This window comes from Zingiber officinale, chromosome 6B (genome assembly GCF_018446385.1).
Source record: "Zingiber officinale cultivar Zhangliang chromosome 6B, Zo_v1.1, whole genome shotgun sequence".
In the NCBI taxonomy this organism is placed as follows: Eukaryota; Viridiplantae; Streptophyta; class Magnoliopsida; order Zingiberales; family Zingiberaceae; genus Zingiber; species Zingiber officinale.
Genome location: NC_055996.1, coordinates 78,664,563 through 78,683,697, shown reverse-complemented (window position 1 = coordinate 78,683,697; position 19,135 = coordinate 78,664,563). Strand labels below are relative to the sequence as shown.

Genomic DNA, 19,135 nt, shown 5'->3' with positions numbered 1-19,135 from the left:
TGATTTCTAAGGCATATCCTAAGCTAGGTCCATTTTTCAAAAATAGAAAGTACTTATCAATAAAATAATAAATAAATAGCATGCCAAAAATAAAAAAAAAAATCTAGTCTACCAAGCACATTTGTAATTATTTTTCGAATGCACTAAACTCAACTTCTGGAAGAGGCTTGGTGTGTTGGTATAGTTTTCCTAAGTCAAGGTTGACTAGTTTGAGTTGGCTCAAGCTTGAGTCTTGATGTTTGAGTTTTGATGTTTGACAATATATAGAGATTGCAGGTGCAATTGTCCGTTTAGAGAGATGTTGGTGTAATTTTCCTTTGGTCAAGGTTTGACCAATTTAATGTGAAAAAGATCAAGTAGGTCAATGTTAAATGGATACTTGACTGGGAAATTCTAATTGGAGATTAGATAAGGGCAAGACTAACAGGATGGTTGGCAGAAGAAGCAAGTCGAGTATGTCAAGATTGACCAGATACATGACTAGAAAGTCCTGGTGAGTGAAGCCCGGTAATTGGGAAGCCTCGGTGAGTGAAGATGGGCATATGAAAAGTCCTGGTGAGTGAAGACAGGTAGTTGAAAATTCTTGGTGAGTGAAGTTAGGTAAGAGAAAATCCAGGTGAGTTAAGGTTGACTGGACACCTAGTGTTTTAAAAATCCAAGTGGGTCATGGAGGACCAGATACTTGACACAAGGTGGAAAGTCCAAGTAGATCAAGGTTGACCAGACACTTGGCACGAGAAGAAAAGTCTAAGTGTGTCAAAGGATTGACCGGATACTTGATGAAGAAGTATCGATAGATCAAGGGTGACCTGATGCTAGGCCAGGAGGAGTCCTAACAGGTAACGGTTGACTGAATGTTGGGTAAGGGAACCCTAGACTTAGGTTTAGAAGTTAGGGTTTGGTAATTGATTAGTCTAATCAATTACTATATCTTAAGTGATTAGGGTAGTCGCTTAATCGATTAGTGTAATTAATTAGGACACTGTAAGCGATTGGAACAATCGCTTATGGGTCGTTCTCACACAAATAGAAGCATACCTAATCGATTAGGCTAGTCGATTAGGCATGTGTAATCGATTAAGATAATCAATTACGCTTGAAAACTAGTCATTATGAGCCCGATAAAAGGTTTGACGTGCACTATTCATCGCAACTCTCCCGATTTCTCTCAAGCTCACTGCCGGGGATTCTTGATGGCTCTTGGAGTAGAGTACTACTATATTTCCAAATATCAAGAGGCATCTCCAAATAAGAAGAGAGCAAGCTAGGGTTTCATTATTGTAAATCTTGTAAGATTTTATTTATATTTGCTTTCTTCTTGTTGTATTGAGAGCTTATACGAGACTTCTCCACCTCTGGAGTATTTTCGAGGAGTGTTTACATAGTGGAGAGTGTGCTTGAGTGTAGATCCTTGGATTAGTTACCTCTTATTGAGGTAGATACCAAGTAAATCCTTGTATTAGCATTGGGGAACTTTGGTTCAAGTTTATCCGCTGTAACAACATCTATAAAATGAGCAAGTGAGTGAGATGAGCTATTCATCCCCTCTAGATCTGAAGTATTCCAATAAGTGGTATCAGAGCGAGGTCGCTCTTCACTAGACTTATCATCGGAAAGGGCAGAGCTAGAGGAAGAATAAGAAGTTGAGACCCTAATTTTGACAAATTCAAAGACTTCATCAAAAGTTTCAACTTCAAGATAGATTTCCAAGATGGACTCGGATATTACACAAGGATGCCTCCACCATTCACATCTACAAGCTTCGATTCTTGAAAATCAAGAATCGAAAACTTCTTCATAATAGAGATAGAGCAATGATTTGCTCTAATGGAGGGATTTGAGGCTCCAAGGGATAGCAAAGGTAAAATCCTCAAGAAAAGCAAATGGAACGGAGAACAAATCAAAAGAAGCGAGACCAATGACAAAGTGACCAAATTGTTGGTCAATCTATTGCTAAGCAATATTTTGATTCAAATTGGGGACTATCAAGATGCCAAGGAGCTTTGGATCAAGGTGGAAAAAATCCATGAAGAACCCTCCATTATACCAAATCAAGAAGAATCCAAAGAGGGCAACTCATTAGATCAAGAGGAAGGGGAAGATGATTCGGAGGTTGAGAGGTGCTCAACATCCAAGGAAGAAATTGAAGAAGGTCCATCTTCAAGAGAGCACATGGATAAAGACAAAGGGGTATACTCTTTGTTTTACTTGGATGAGGAGGATAAAGAACTTGAAGAGGCCTTCACCTCAAGGATTGAGGGGGAGCATCCTTTATTGACACCGGAGCAAGAAGAAGCTTTTACTTTCGGGTCAAATGGAGAGAAAGATGATGTCACCTCCACAAGTCAAGCAAAATCAAATAAAGGATCAAGTGTCATCCCTACATGTGAAGGTATAAAAATTTCAAATTGTAATAATAAAAATCACATTATATGCTTTTAGTGTAGGGAAAGAGGACACTACAAAAGCAAGTGTCGGAAGTTGACCAAGAAGAGAGATCAAGTGGCACCAAAAGCTAAGGAGAAGCCAAGGAAGGCCGACCCTGTGATAAGGAAGGGTAAGGAGCACATTGTGTGCTTCTTGTGTAGTCAAAAGGGACATCATCGAAGTCAATATCCTAAGGGGAGAAAATCAACCAAGGTCAAAAGAGGAAGCTCAACTCAAAAGGGAGCTCTTAAGAGCAAACCCAAAGTATCATTTATTAATGCAATTCCTTTAAAAAATGATAAAAATCACACTAGTTCAAATTTATATCACTTTAATGCTATTTATCATGAAAATAGGAAGCATGATAGGGTTAAAGAAAAATATGTAGCATATCATGCTAAGACTACCTCACCTAAGATTAGAAAGGTAGAAAATAACTTAGGCAAGAATTCTAAAGATTTTAGATATAAGACCAAGAATAAAAATGCTCAAAGAAATTAAGAAAAATCTAAATCTAAGTATTTAATGATTGAAAACCAAGCCTTGAGGTCAAGTTTTGATAAATTAGAAAAGACTCTAAAAAGAATAAAAAATATCTTTAAGGGGGAAAATGAGCATAACCTAGGTTTAGGAAAGCAAGAGCCATCCAATGGCTATGGCGGTTTGGGATACAAACCTAAAGCTATGAAGGATATGACGTTATACCATAGGGTTTCATATAATTATGGAACTAACCCTAGGTCTAAGGATTAAGTCAAGGTTACAAGGGAGACCATCGCTAGAGTTAATCTTGAAAAGACCAATGTGACTAAGGCTTCTAAGAAGCCTAACAAAGTCACTAAGAATGTCACAAGGAAAGTTATCCCTAAAGTTGACCTAGAAAAGTCTATCATGACCAAGGTTTCTAAGAAGCCTAGGAAGGTCATTATAAAGGTATCAAGGGAAGCTATCCCTAGTGAACATCTAGAACACCCAAGGAGTAGCAATCGATTTTAGGTTCCTAGGAGTGTATTTTCTACACCCTAGATGGGTCTAGAGAGTGTTAACTAAAATTGAAAAGATAGTTAACCTAACCTTGAAGAAGTTGACACTTGGAGGGTATTTTCAAGGAGTACAACTACCTTGAAAATGAGAATGATTAATATGTTTACTCTTTGAAAGATTAAAATATGTTAAAATTTGAGGAGTTGAACTTAATTAAATTGACACAATTAGAATAAGAGTCAAAGAAATGCTAAGTTGGGATTTTAGCATTGGCTTAGGAATCTAGGATTATTTTTGGTTTAGTAATTAATTAGGGATACTTAGATAGATAATGTAGGTATATTATTTATGCTAAATTACCATGATTGCTTGCCCATCATATGCCATAACATCGTATTTTGCATTCATATTTATTATGAAAAAATAAAAATATCACGTCATGTCATACGTATATCATGTAGCTATAGTATGTTTTCTTTTGAAAAATTATTTATTTTGATGTATGCCATAAATTATCATGAATTATTTTAGTTACTTGTAATTAAGGATAATGACATTAATCAACAAGTGACATTCTAAATGAATGATCATAATTTAAATACCTAGACAGATATGCATGAATCCTTAGATTAAGTAGAACCAATATCTACATCTTACAAAGACCATAAGTTAACTTGTATGTATTTTTAGTACACATTAGATACAAGTGATATATTAGGAGGATGAACAAAACTCAAGATATTGATTTAGTGCATTTTGTTGAGTTTTAAATTCATCAAAACACATAGTTATGTGTTATTCAATTATGGGGATAGTAAATGTACAAATCATGTGTATTTAGCCCAAAAATCATGATTAGAAATTTGGTTTTGAAAATGATTTTAAATATACTTTGAAAAATCTTGGTGAAGGCTATATTTTGATAGGAATCACTATTAGAAAGTTAAATATAAATTTGGAAGAAACATTGAAGTTTTTAAGAGTTTACAACTTTGTGCCAATTTTTAAAAATGGGATGTATTTTCTTACAAAACTATTTTTCTATGATAGTATATGACATAAATAATGTATATATGAATTTTTATAATTTTTAAAATTTTATAGAATTATTTATGTATTTAACTTCTATGTGTTTGGTTTTTGAGTGATGTATAAGATTTTTTGTTAAGTTAATTGAACTTATATTGTCAACTAAGATTTTGGTATTTTTGTAATCAAGTTGGAAAGCTTTTAGTGCGCGTATCATCCATAATAATTGAGTTACACATTCTTCTATTGCTATGTACTTAACTTCAGTTGCAGATAGTGCAATACATTGTTGCTTTCTACTACTCTAGTTGACTAAACATTGACCTAATAGTGGATAGCTACCACTTATACATTTTTGTCTAGTTTATAGCCTACATAATCTAAATTTGAGTACCCTAATAAGTCTAAGTTATTTGTCCTAGGGTACTATATTCCTACATTTAGGGTTCCTTTAACATTGTAAAATACCGGAAAATAGGCGAAAATTAATAAGGAAATTTTCCGGAATTTTTGGAAATTTTTCGGAGCTCGTATGGACGAGTTAACGGGGACAAAAATGGGGCCCGGAAAAGCCTGTTTTGGCTACCCCATTTAAATGAGGAAAAGTTGAAATTTTTTCTCATTTCTTTTCCTTTATTTAATTTTCCTTTTCCTTCATTTTTTCGCCGTTTCCTGTGCTTCTTCTCCCCGAAACCGCTCGCGCCTCTCCTCGCCCTAACCTCCTCTGCGCCGGTACCAGCCGCCTCATCCTCTTCTCCGAGGTGAAGCCTTTTTCCCTCTGCCCCTTTCCAGCGCCGCCGACCCGAGTAGCACCGCCGTAAATCGAGCCCTAGCCTCTCCGATCTCCTCTTTGCGCCAGCCGTGCCCTAGATCCATCACCGGCCTTCTCCACGCTGAGCTCTGCACAGAGCCACCGCTAACCTAGCACCGCCGCCTTCTTTTGCCGACTCTGCCGATCCCTTGCCGCTGCCCTCTCTGGACCGAAGCAGCGTCGGCCACCGAGACTCCCTCTCTTCTCCTCTGGTCCGACGAGCCACCGTCGGACACCTTTGCTCTCGGCCCCATCGCGGTGATCAGTAGCCACTGGACGTCGACGCGCAGAGATTACACCGTGCCCTAGTCCTCCATCTTGCTGGCACCCGAGTACCACTGCCGGTGTTCTCCCGTGCCTGAGCTTCATCTCCTCTTCAGAGTAAGGTTGTTCGGATGAGGTAACGACAAGTGATTCCAGCAGTGATTCGGCAGTGTAATTTAAGGTTTCCAGCAGCAATCAACCCTTGTTGGCAGTAACAAACCTTCAGTGGATCAGTGATTCCTGCTGTGAATTTAGGTAAGGTGTAGATGGTATAATTTTTACTGAATTTGGGTTTAATTTGATTAATGAAGGTGTTGGAATTGTGATTTAGGTTTATCGGTTTGGGAGATTTGCAATTTAATCTTGCTCCGACTGTTGATTTACAGTAGCAACGTTTCCAACCAGATTTGGACAAGTTGTAGAGGTAAGTTTGTATATATACTAGATTTCATTCTAGTTGTGGACTTGCTAGGGTGCCCTAATTCTATTTAATCGTGATATGTGGCTTGAGTGGATTTGGGTTTTACCCTAATTTAGCTTTAAGAATTTTATTTAGCTATACATTTGAGTTAGCTAAATAAATTATGTTTATATTGGTTATATAGGACCTTGACGCGAGACGAGTATCTCGGAGTCAGATTGGACCTTTCTATTTTCGGAGGCGGGTACTTTTGACTTTTTGTCTTTGATATGCTTAGTAATGAAATTAACATATTGCATCAATTGTGTTTCTTATCTGTTTCGGTTAATCACTACCCAAATCTTGGTACGTACTTGATTGATTGATTGATTTGCATCTCATGTATATTTTACCTGTTTATACATGCTTATAGGGGGTAGTGATATACCATGTTTCACCATGTTCAGGACCTAGGTTTTTATACCTTCTGTGTACCTTTGATTCGATATGATTCGTTGACTTAGGGTGCACTTTTCTATATATATGGATTAGGTCAGGATGTTTATATGGTTATTGCCATGCATCATTTGCATGATTGCATGCTGTGCGATAGTCCGCTCCATTATTGTTGAGCACATCGCCAGTTACATGGATCTGCACACACCACCACTCATGGGTTAGTGGTCGATTCAGGCTGAGTGTGTTGCAGCAGGGACTCTGTTAGGCACCGTTGGTCCGCTCATGGGTAGTGTGACACAACGTGTTATCCGGCAGGGATTCCTCCCCGTCATTGTGTACCGGGAGTTGAGAGCATTGCGCTCCCCCATTTATGATTTGGGGTAGGAGGATAGGTGTACTCCGACAGCATCCCGTCCACTCGGTCACTCATCAGGAGTAGTGACGACAGAGTGCACGGTTGTCACAGCCCTACCCACTCGGCCTCACTATTGTGTGAGATGATCGACTGGCGTCAGGGGTGACCAGGACGCATCATTGGCATCATATGCATGATGCATTTATTGCTTGTGTTTGTGGTTGCTGCATTTATATGCTGCATATTGTTTGGATGCCTATGTTTGACATGCATACAGATTCCTATATCCCTCTGACTGTTTGACCTTATACTCGGGACTGGGTACAGCATTCTCCTGCTTACTTCGGATGCATATTTATATCTTTCTTATATCGAGTACGCATGATTAGTGTTAGGTGTTATTTCTTTACTTTGCATATCAATTGTACTGAGTGTTGGACTCACCCGCCTCCATTGTTGATATTTTCAGTTGATCTGTCGGAGAGAGTTCCGATCTTTGGTCCTGCAGACCTCGAGGATAGGATTTGGTTTCCGTTTTGGTTTCTTTTCTGTTCTAGACTATTTAAAACTTGTTATGTTTTAGATTTATTCCACCTATGGACGTTGTATGGATTTTATGATGTCGATGAAATTGGATTTGGTTTTATTCTACTACATGCCTGCCTGGACGGCAGAAGAGGTAAGTTTATCGGATTTGAGCTTTACGAGTGTAGTGGAGTAGGGTGGATTTCGAGTCAGAGTATTATTACTGCGTGGTTGTGTCAGCCAGAGGCTGAATATATATATAAACTGCGTGGTGATTGATTTTATTTATTGTTATGATTCCAGCCGCCTGTGGCTGAGTATTTAGTGCTTGTAGAAATTTTTGATTGTCCGCAGTACAGGGGAGATGCTGCCGAAATTTTCTCGGACAGGGACTCCTCTGGGGGCGTGACAATTTAGTGGTATCAGAGCACAGGTATACGATCTTTTGTTTTCGTATTTTTGATGTTTGGGATAACCTGATACCAATTTATTTACTTGGTATCAGAGCGTCAAGTTTGGCGATATTTGTTGGATTTTTGTATTTTGGATTTTCGAGATTTATCTGATACCAATTTATTGGTATCAGAGCAGGTTATGGATACCTTCTTTTGGTGTTCTGGATTTTTGGATGTCTATTTCGGTTTGTACGAATTTCCGTTATGGTTATGTTTCGGACTTCCGTTTCGGATTTATATGGATTTCCGGCGATTTTCTCGTTCGGAATTTTGAGGTAAGAAGTTGGGGACTGGACTGCGATGGAATATCTCCAGACGGCAAATAGGTATGAAGTTTATTTTATGATAGTTAGGACATCTATTAGCACTTTATCTTTATTACCTGTCTGGTTGTTGTAGTCATATTACATGTGATGGGTTAGCCACTGATCTGGCATAGAGATCAAGGATTATAGTCTCTGGTGATTTTTCATATCATACCATCAGTAGTTTTAGCTTCTGTTACTACTCGTAGGAGATGGAGGCACATACCAGCTTCTGTTATTGTTAGCTGGGTAGTGGATGATACCTACATATTCCTGTTGACTTAGCCAGGAGAGTTTTATACTCATATCTTTTGGATATTAGGGTACCAGGTACGATGGAAATTGGTCATTGGGGGTTACCATGTTTGATCATTGTTGAGAATGGTTTGAGGTTGAGGGATATTGTGATATAAGATATTATGATATGTTGATTTCTAATGATTTATGAGAGTAAATGTTATATGGTTGTCTGATGATCAATTACTAGATATTTGTTTTGATGATCTATTAGTGGATAACTATTTTGATGATCTAATATTTGGGTTGTCATTGATGGTGACATAGTGAGTGTCATTTATGATATTCACAGGTTTGATGATTATGGTTGGTGATCAGATTATAAATTGGAGTGCTGGAGAGTTTTACGGTTGAATGTGCCTATGAGATTTTAATAAACCTGGTTGGTTATGGATAGTTAACAGGATGATATATAAAAAAAAAAATGATATATGCTTCCTCTGATATGGGACTATGTGGATAAATAAAGATTGATGTTTTGAATGCTAACTTGCCCTCATGGGGAGTAGAGACTGCTTCATCTGATATTATGTGGGCTGATATTTTTGAGGATGAAAATGAGAGTGTCTTGATGTTCCTAAATATTGACTTTTTCTTTTGGGTTGTACACATTTATACATATGATATTATGTGGTTGGATATACCTTAGTTGCTTGTGGAGAATTAAGGTATTCTTGATTAGTTCGTAGATAAATGATTTAGTTTTGTTGGGTGATCAGTAGAGGATTGCCATATTCTATTTTTAGAGGTTCGAACCTTTAGTTTATTCGTGCTTAGTTATGTATCTAGAGCACATTTGAGTACATGTTTTGTACTGACGTGGAAAGGACTGATTTAGCCATATATCATTGTCGGCTTGGATAGGTTATAAAGGATCGATGTATCCTATTCCATGAAGACTTTGACCGTGGACTGTATATACCTGGTGAGATAACTTAGAGGGTGCATTGAGATATGTGACCCCGCTGGTGTAAGGAAGTGTAGAGCTAATTGCTTAACACTTATGGGATACAATCGTTACTTGTGTATACTGGGAGAGTACATTTGGATTTATGATGATAAAATTTTTTTTTTTCATTAGATATAGTCTTGGTAGTCTATGATATTGACTTGCAATGTTATACCATGGTGTGTATATCTTTCTTGTTCCGATACCAGTTCCTTTGAACCTAGAGCAGGGTTGTTACTGGATGATTATGCTGCTTTATTTTGGGTTGCTTTTGATTGATGTATTCATGCTTGATACATATGCATGAATTTTGTTTAGATATACCGGTAACCCATGAGTGTTGGTAGCATAAGGTTGGTCTCTTTGATTGAGCTGGTGTGCTGATTTTGCATGTCTATGCTACATGTATATTATGATTGTTATGTGTTGTAGGAGTCATGTGGTAGACTGTCCATTTGCAAGTAGTATATGTATCCATGTTCTGATATGGTTTGGAAGTTCCTTGTGGATCATAGATATGTAGTTCGGTGTATGTATCTGGAGGTATTATTGAAGATATCTTGTTGATTAAATCCGAGATGTAGTATAAGTACATCGGTGGTGTTTTGATGGAGGCATTTTGTCGATTTAATCTGAGTTGTGATATGTACATATGTGTTTGGTGTGGTATCTGAGGTAACTTTTTGATTATGTTTAATATGTGAGTGCACCTGGGTTTAGTATGTTTTATTGGAAGCATATGTCGGTTATACGATATGTTATGTGAGTGCTGTTTAAGGTGTATTGTTGATTTTACCTATGTTGATTTTTCACACGTGTTCGGTATGTATTGTTGGATGTATCATACTGAATATACCTGAGTTGTGAGTATGTTTGGTGTATAATAATTGGAGGATTTTGTTGATCATACATATGTTGTGTGAGCATGTGTGCTAGGTGTATACATTGGTAGCAGTATGATGATTTTACTTATATTGAATGCAGAATGTGGAGTGACTGCATTATGTCATTTGTTGGATTAACCCATCAATTAATTTTCCTATCAGTGGATGACCCACTAGGATGCTGATAGAGTTGATGATGGATTTGATTAGTTACTAGGTTGTTATATCCTAGGCTAACCACAGCGAATTGTGGTAGAGAGATCTTGTACAGTCTCTAGCTGGATAGTTAGGTGCCTTGGGGTACTTAGGTATTGTTTCGTGGTGGAGCGTTGCTCCCACATATCACAGATTGCTGGTAGCGGAGCATTGCTCCTATATTTATTGCAGATACATATTTCAGATTATTTGTGGTGGAGTGTTGCTCCCACATATTGAGGATTTCTTGTGGTAGAGCGTTGCTCCCACATATGTGGTGTTTCCTGTGATGGAGCGTTGCTCTCACCCTGGAGGATTTATTCTTTGGTGATTTATGTTATTGATGATCAGATTTTTCGATTTATTATTGAAGATCTTATGGATAGGAATGTCTGTGATACGGACATTATGTGTATTGGTTTTTGCCATATAGGCTTACAGTGCCTTAGATGTTTTCAGGGACTCGATGATCCTGGTATGTCGAGGATGTTTGGATAGGTGTCCATTATCTTTGTGGACGATGTTGTGATCTATTACGGATCCGAGGTGAGTCACGTACACTACCTTTGCATAGATCTAGAGATGATTCGACGAGAACATCTATATGTGATTATCAGTAGTGCTGGTTTGGATTGTCTTTTATTATGATGTTTGGGACACACGGTCACCAGTAGGAGTGTACCGTGGTTCTACAGGAGATAGAGGTTGTTACCGTTGGGAGCAGCCGAAATCAGTGTAGGAGATCCGCAGTCTTTTGTGACTCGCAGGATATTACAGACCTTTCGTCGAGGGTTTCTTCCGCATAGCTATGCTACTTTCACGCGTGACCATGAAAGGAGTGAAGTTTACTTGGACTGAGGATTGCAAGACCAGCTTCTAGGAGCTTAAGCGGAGACTAGTGTCGACTTTGATTTTTGGTTTTTACCTTCGGAAGAGGACGAATTTGTCCTCTATACCGACGCGTCCCTATAGGGTATGGGTGCTGTTCTGAGGTAGCACGGTAGAGCGTTCTTATATGCTTATCGATAGTTGATGGAGCATGAGAAGAAATACCCAGTTCATGATCTAAAGTTGGCCGCTATTATTTTTGCCCTAAGGATTTGGCGGCATTACCTGTATAATATTACATTGGGATTCTCACTGACCATCAGAGTCTCAAATATTTGTTCACTCAGAAGGAACTTAATCTTCGACTGAGGAGATAGATGGAATTTCTGAAGGATTATGATTGTACCATTAGCTATCACCTGGGAAAAACTAATGTGGTTGCCAATGCACTTAGCTAGAGGTCCAGAGGGACTTTAGCTTGCCACCGAGTTGTGGTCACAGATTTGATTCAGGATTTCTCTGAGTTAGATATTGAGGAGCAGGGACAGACAGAGCAGGGTATTCTTGTTACGATGGTTGCTCAGTCGTCGATCAGGAAGAGAATCCAAGAGACCCAGTTGTTGAGACCTCATGGAGCTCAACGTGAGGCAAAGTGGTCCATATTATCAGCAGAGGATGTCAGAGGCATAAGACTGCCAGAAGTGTTATGCTGACCGGAGTCGGAGACCCTTAGAGTTCTCCATTTGCGACCAGATATTTCTGCCAGTTTCACCCACGAAAGGGGTGAAGAGACTGGCCTCAGAGGTAAGCTAGCTCCGCGATATATTGGACCTTTCCAGATCTCGGAAAGGATTGGAGCAGTAGCTTATCGATTGGCACTATTGCCGTCCTTGGCAGGCGTTCACGCCGTATTCCACGTATCTACGCTGAGGAGATACGTACCCGATCTGATACATGTGTTGATAGATAATCTCAGTTCTCCTTTCAGCCTGACGTCACCTATGAGGAGGTTCCGGTATGGATTCTAGACCGGAAAGAACGTCAGTTGCGAAACAAGACTATCCGGCTGGTTAAAGTCGGATGGCAGCATCATTCGGCCGAGGAGGCTACTTGGGAGCTCGAGGATACGATCCGAGCTCGATATCCCCATCTTTTCACTTGAGGTATGTGATTTATTTATCGTTCAGCATTTATACTTTATATATGTTGTTAGTACTTGCTGATAGTAGAAACGAAATTTGGGGACCAAATTTTTATTAGTGGGGGAGAATGTAAAATACCGGAAAATAGGCGAAAATTAATAAGGAAATTTTCCGGAATTTTTGGAAATTTTTCGGAGCTCGTATGGACGAGTTAACGGGGACAAAAACGGGGCCCGGAAAAGCCTGTTTTGGCTACCCCATTTAAATGAGGAAAAGTTGAAATTTTTTCTCATTTCTTTTCCTTTATTTAATTTTCCTTTTCCTTCATTTTTTCGCCGTTTCCTGTGCTTCTTCTCCCCGAAACCGCTCGCGCCTCTCCTCGCCCTAACCTCCTCTGCGCCGGTACCAGCCGCCTCCTCCTCTTCTCCGAGGTGAAGCCTTTTTCCCTCTGCCCCTTTCCAGCGCCGCCGACCCGAGTAGCACCGCCGCAAACCGAGCCCTAGCCTCTCCGATCTACTCTTTGCGCCAGCCGTGCCCTAGATCCATCACCGGCCTTCTCCACGCTGAGCTCTGCACAGAGCCACCGCTAACCTAGCACCGCCGCCTTCTTTTGCCGACTCTGCCGATCCCTTGCCGCTGCCCTCTCTGGACCGAAGCAGCGTCGGCCACCGAGACTCCCTCTCTTCTCCTCTGGTCCGACGAGCCACCGTCGGACACCTTTGCTCTCGGCCCCATCGCGGTGATCAGTAGCCACTGGACGTCGACGCGCAGAGATTACACCGTGCCCTAGTCCTCCATCTTGCTGGCACCCGAGTACCACTGCCGGTGTTCTCCCGTGCCTGAGCTTCATCTCCTCTTCAGAGTAAGGTTGTTCGGATGAGGTAACGACAAGTGATTCCAGCAGTGATTCGGCAGTGTAATTTAAGGTTTCCAGCAGCAATCAACCCTTGTTGGCAGTAACAAACCTTCAGTGGATCAGTGATTCCTGCTGTGAATTTAGGTAAGGTGTAGATGGTATAATTTTTACTGAGTTTGGGTTTAATTTGATTAATGAAGGTGTTGGAATTGTGATTTAGGTTTATCGGTTTGGGAGATTTGCAATTTAATCTTGCTCCGACTGTTGATTTACAGTAGCAACGTTTCCAACCAGATTTGGACAAGTTGTAGAGGTAAGTTTGTATATATACTAGATTTCATTCTAGTTGTGGACTTGCTAGGGTGCCCTAATTCTATTTAATCGTGATATGTGGCTTGAGTGGATTTGGGTTTTACCCTAATTTAGCCTTAAGAATTTTATTTAGCTATACATTTGAGTTAGCTAAATAAATTATGTTTATATTGGTTATATAGGACCTTGACGCGAGACGAGTATCTCGGAGTCAGATTGGACCTTTCTATTTTCGGAGGCGGGTACTTTTGACTTTTTGTCTTTGATATGCTTAGTAATGAAATTAACATATTGCATCAATTGTGTTTCTTATCTGTTTCGGTTAATCACTACCCAAATCTTGGTACGTACTTGATTGATTGATTGATTTGCATCTCATGTATATTTTACCTGTTTATACATGCTTATAGGGGGTAGTGATATACCATGTTTCACCATGTTCAGGACCTAGGTTTTTATACCTTCTGTGTACCTTTGATTCGATATGATTCGTTGACTTAGGGTGCACTTTTCTATATATATGGATTAGGTCAGGATGTTTATATGGTTATTGCCATGCATCATTTGCATGATTGCATGCTGTGCGATAGTCCGCTCCATTATTGTTGAGCACATCGCCAGTTACATGGATCTGCACACACCACCACTCATGGGTTAGTGGTCGATTCAGGCAGAGTGTGTTGCAGCAGGGACTCTGTTAGGCACCGTTGGTCCGCTCATGGGTAGTGTGACACAACGTGTTATCCGGCAGGGATTCCTCCCCGTCATTGTGTACCGGGAGTTGAGAGCATTGCGCTCCCCCATCTATGATTTGGGGTAGGAGGATAGGTGTACTCCGACAGCATCCCGTCCACTCGGTCACTCATCAGGAGTAGTGACGACAGAGTGCACGGTTGTCACAGCCCTACCCAGGCCTCACTTTTGTATGAGACGATCGACTGGCGTCAGGGGTGACCAGGACGCATCATTGGCATCATATGCATGATGCATTTATTGCTTGTGTTTGTGGTTGCTGCATTTATATGCTGCATATTGTTTGGATGCCTATGTTTGACATGCATACAGGATTCCTATACCACTCGGACTGTTTGACCTTATACTCAGGACCTGGTTAGTACAGCATTCTCCTGTTTACTTCAGATGCATATTTATATCTTTCTTATCAGGAGACTGTACGCATGATTAGTGTTAGGTGTTATTTCTTTACTTTGCATATCAATTGTACCTGCTGAGTGTTGGACTCACCCCGCCTCCATTGTTGATATTTTCAGGTTGATGCTGTCAGGAGAGAGTTCCAGTTGCTGGTCCCTGCAGACCTCGAGGATAGGATTTGGTTTCCGTTTTGGTTTCTTTTCTGTTCTAGATTATTTAAAACTTGTTATGTTTTAGATTTATTCCACCTATGGACGTTGTATGGATTTTATGATGTCGATGAAATTGGATTTGGTTTTATTCTACTACATGCCTGCCTGGACGGCAGAAGAGGTAAGTTTATCGGATTTGAGCTTTACGAGTGTAGTGGAGTAGGGTGGATTTCGAGTCAGAGTATTATTACTGCGTGGTTGTGTCAGCCAGAGGCTGAATATATATATAAACTGCGTGGTGATTGATTTTATTTATTGTTATGATTCCAGCCGCCTGTGGCTGAGTATTTAGTGCTTGTAGAAATTTTTGATTGTCCGCCGTACAGGGGAGATGCTGCCGAAATTTTCTCGGACAGGGACTCCTCTGGGGGCGTGACAAACATATCTTAGAATTCTTTTGACTGTAGTAAAGTGAGTCTCTTTTGCACAAGACTGATATCTTCCATACATACCTACTGCAAAAAGTATGCTAGGTCAGCTTGAAGTTAGACACAAGAGACTACCTATTACACTCTTATAGTATTTTAGGTCAACTTCTAAAACACCCTAGAACTTATACCATTCATAACCAACTAGTCAAAACATGCGTCTAATTCGAGTTTAGCTTGGACTCTAACCAAACTAAACATACATCATATTAGTAGAACAAGGAAAAGACACTCCAATGTAAAGAAAATAATCCAAATATAAAACAAGTCAGTATATGAACTTGGGACAATGGAAAGAACCTAAACCGTCTTCCTCAACAACAAAAAAAAAAAACAACCGGATCAAAGCAAACCAATGTCCTAATGCATAGTGAACCTAGTCTTCTAGAAGAGTGTCATAGGGTGTGTATTGCTAGGTACGAGCGAGCTCATCCATCAAGTCCCTCCGTCTCCTTATTATCTACACCATAGGGATCTAGTCAGTCTAAAGATTCAGCAAATTCAAATATTTTAAGAAAGAAATAAACATACATTCACATGTTTTTCAATATATATATATATATATATATATATATATATATATATATATTTAAGAGCATGCCTTAAATATTTAAAAGTTAAACTTTAGTAACATTTAGTCCCGTATGCCTTCAACTTTGATAAAATAACATCAAACGTTAACTTTCAACGTCAAAATATTTAGGTGAGTCAATATCATTGAAACTTTTGATTGTTTGACCAAACTTTTACTCTAGTACTAGGTTGCTAAGGTTCACCGGACCTTTCTTAAGCCAGATTCCATAATCCTTTTGATTTGGTAAGGTTCATCAGATCTTTCTTAAGTTTGATTCCTTAACCCTTCTGTTTTGATAAGGTTCACCAGACCCTTTTTAAGCAAGATTCCCTAACCTCTCTATTTTGGTAAGGTTCACCGGACCCCTCTTAAGATGGATTCCCTAACCCATCGCATAAATTCATGCAGGTTATATTAATAAATAATACATTTTTACTTTTCATGCCTCGAAAGTCATAGCTAAGAGTATATAAAGTTTACTCATATAATAATGGAAAAACAATTAGTATACATGGAAAGTAACTAAAATAGAAATGTTATTTAAGGACCTTGCCCCGTGCTCCCCCATCCTCTCTTCCTCTGACACAAAACCTCACCTCGCGACACCCCCTCTCATGGTCTTCCTCCCTCACTCAAAAAACACTAGCAAAGCCCCAGCCACGGTCTTCCTCCCTCACCTGAACAACATAGATTTCTAGCCCTTTTCCCTCATCCAACTCTGCCTCGATTGTCAGTCGAATCTACCCAAATCTCAGTTTACACCCCTCACCCGAACAACACAGATTGTTAGCCCTCTTCCCTCATCTAAATCAGCCCCAATCATCAGTTGAATCTGCCTAAAACCTTAGCTTACTTCCCTCACCCGAATAGTACATAAAAACCCCAACCTCCTCTTTTCTCCTCACCCGAACAACCCCTAATAAATTCCCAGAAAAATAGTAATGTCTCCCTCCTATCTAGTAGGAGAAATTTTAGTGTAAAAGTAAATGAAAAACATTAAAACTTATTTATTTTATTTTAAGAATTGAAGGAAGCATGACCTTGAGAAAATATGCTCATAACATCAAATCTGTATACTACTAACCATCTAGTGTAGAAAATAAAATGAAAGAAACCTGGGAACTTCTTCAAAATAGCATACTATGATCCCTACAGTGCAACAAATGCAAAAATAATATCCTTACCTTGAGGTTTTTCGTAGGGAAATGACCTTAGGCGCCCTGACAAGGATCTTCCTCCACCTCTAAGTTGGCTAGGGGTTCAGATTTGAATGGAAAAGGGGTGGCGACAACTTATCAAAGAAGGGGAAGGTTTCGGATGGGTGTGAGTGGTGGTGGTGGCTGCTAGCTTCAAAGGGGGAAGGGAAGGGGGATGATGAAAAACCCTTAGAAATCTTTAGGGCATATATATAAAAAGCCAGGTCGGATTTCCTAGCCATCTGGGTCAGGTTCGCTAATCTATTAACATATTAATTACTTAACCCATAAGTCTTGATTCATTTAAGTGAACTAGATATTTTTTGTTTTACACTACAACTTCTTTTCCTGTTGAGTCACTATCCATTTTTAGATTTGTTGTCATGATTTTTTTTTATTTCTTTGGTATTTTTCATATTGAACTTTTTAATTAGTTTCTTAGCATATTTATTTTGATGGACAAAATTCTATCCTATGTTTGGTTTATCTGTAATATTAAAAAGGAATTTAATTCTCCTACTAAACTCATTTTGAATTTGTTTTCCATGAGTTTTGTAAATTCATTGAAAAATTTAGAGTTGGTTGACCCAAATATTATATCGTCTACATAGACTTGGGCTACAATGATTTCTTTGTTTATGATTTTCACAAATAAAGTTGGATCGATTTGACTTTGAATAAATCCTTTAGATATTAGGTAGGTGGACAATCTTTCATATCAGGCTCTAGGAGTCTGTTTTAATCTATATAGAGCTTTCTTAAGTGAATACATGGCCTAGATGATTAGGATTTTTAAACCTGGGTGATTGACTTACGTATGTTTCCTCTTTAATAAGTCCATTAAGAAAGGCAGACTTGACATCCATTTGATATAATTTAAACTTTTTATATGCAACATAAGCTAGCAACATTCTAACGGACTCAAGTCTTGTAACTGGAGCATATGTTTTGTCATAGTCTAATCCTTCTACTTGGCTGAACACTGAATCCTTTGGCTACTAGGCTGACTTTATTTCTAATTATCTCACCTTTTTCATCTAGTTTATTTCAAAAAAACCCATTTTGTGTCAATTTGGGATTTGTCTTTAGGTAGAGGTACTAAGTCCCATACTTGGTTTCTCTCAAATTGGGCTAACTCTTATTGCATTGTTATAATCCAATCGACATCAAGAAGAGCTTCTTCTATAGTTTTGGATTCTAGTTTTGATATTAAAGATATTTGGCTTAAGTTTCTAAGTGTTGATATAGTTCTGACTCCTAGATTTGGGTCACCTATGATTTGATCACTTGGATACTTAGATTGGATTCTGGTGTTTGGTTCAATTGACTCAAAGTTTGATTCAGGTTCATTGTTGGTTAATTCAAGTTCTTCAGTTTTATTATCTATTCTTGGTTTAACTTGGATTGACTTATGTTATAGTCTTTGTCAAAAGTAACATTTAAGGTTTCTTCCACTTTTAAGGTTTGTTTGTAATAAACTTTATAGGCCCTACTTGTTATTGAATATCCTAAGAAGATTCCTTATTGTGATTTAGATGTAAATTTTCTAAGTAATCTTTAGTATTTAAAATATGTACTTTACATCAAAAAAACTCTAAAGTATTTTAGATTAGGTGTTTGGTTGTAATTAAGTTCATATGGTGTTTTATTATATAATTTGTTAATTAGGATTCAATTTTGAGTATAACATACTATGTTGATGGCTTCAGCCCAAAACTTGTTGGTTAGGTTATATTCGTTCAACATAGTCCTAGTCACTTATTGTAAAGTTCTATGTTTTCATTCAACTAGACTATTTTGTTGTGGAGTTCCAAGGCATGAAAACTCATGATAATATTCACTCTTTAGACAAAACTTGGTAAAGGTAAACCTATAGTTTTTAAATTCTCCTCCATGGTCACTTCTAAGTCTTTTAATTCTAATTCCTTTTTCATTTTCCAATAATTTACATAAGTTTCTAAATTGTTCAAATGTTTTATATTTATGTGTTAGGAATTTGACTCAGGTGAATCTAGAATAGTCATCTACTACTACTAAGCGGTATTGATTTTCACTTAGTGATTTAGCCCCATGAGAATCAAATAAGTCTAAGTGTA

At 38.7% G+C, this 19,135-nt stretch overlaps 2 long non-coding RNA genes across 2 annotated transcripts; both read left to right on the top strand.

The window, feature by feature from the left end:
* Positions 1-5,183: 5,183 nt before the first annotated feature.
* On the top strand, positions 5,184-6,177 carry LOC121990331. Its single transcript, XR_006114553.1, has 3 exons — positions 5,184-5,770; positions 5,847-5,939; positions 6,121-6,177. It is a non-coding gene; the product is annotated as an uncharacterized LOC121990331 (long non-coding RNA).
* Positions 6,178-12,671: 6,494 nt separating this feature from the next.
* On the top strand, positions 12,672-13,716 carry LOC121990330. The gene is made up of 3 exons (XR_006114552.1): positions 12,672-13,309; positions 13,386-13,478; positions 13,660-13,716. It is a non-coding gene; the product is annotated as an uncharacterized LOC121990330 (long non-coding RNA).
* The last annotated feature ends 5,419 nt before the right edge of the window (positions 13,717-19,135 follow it).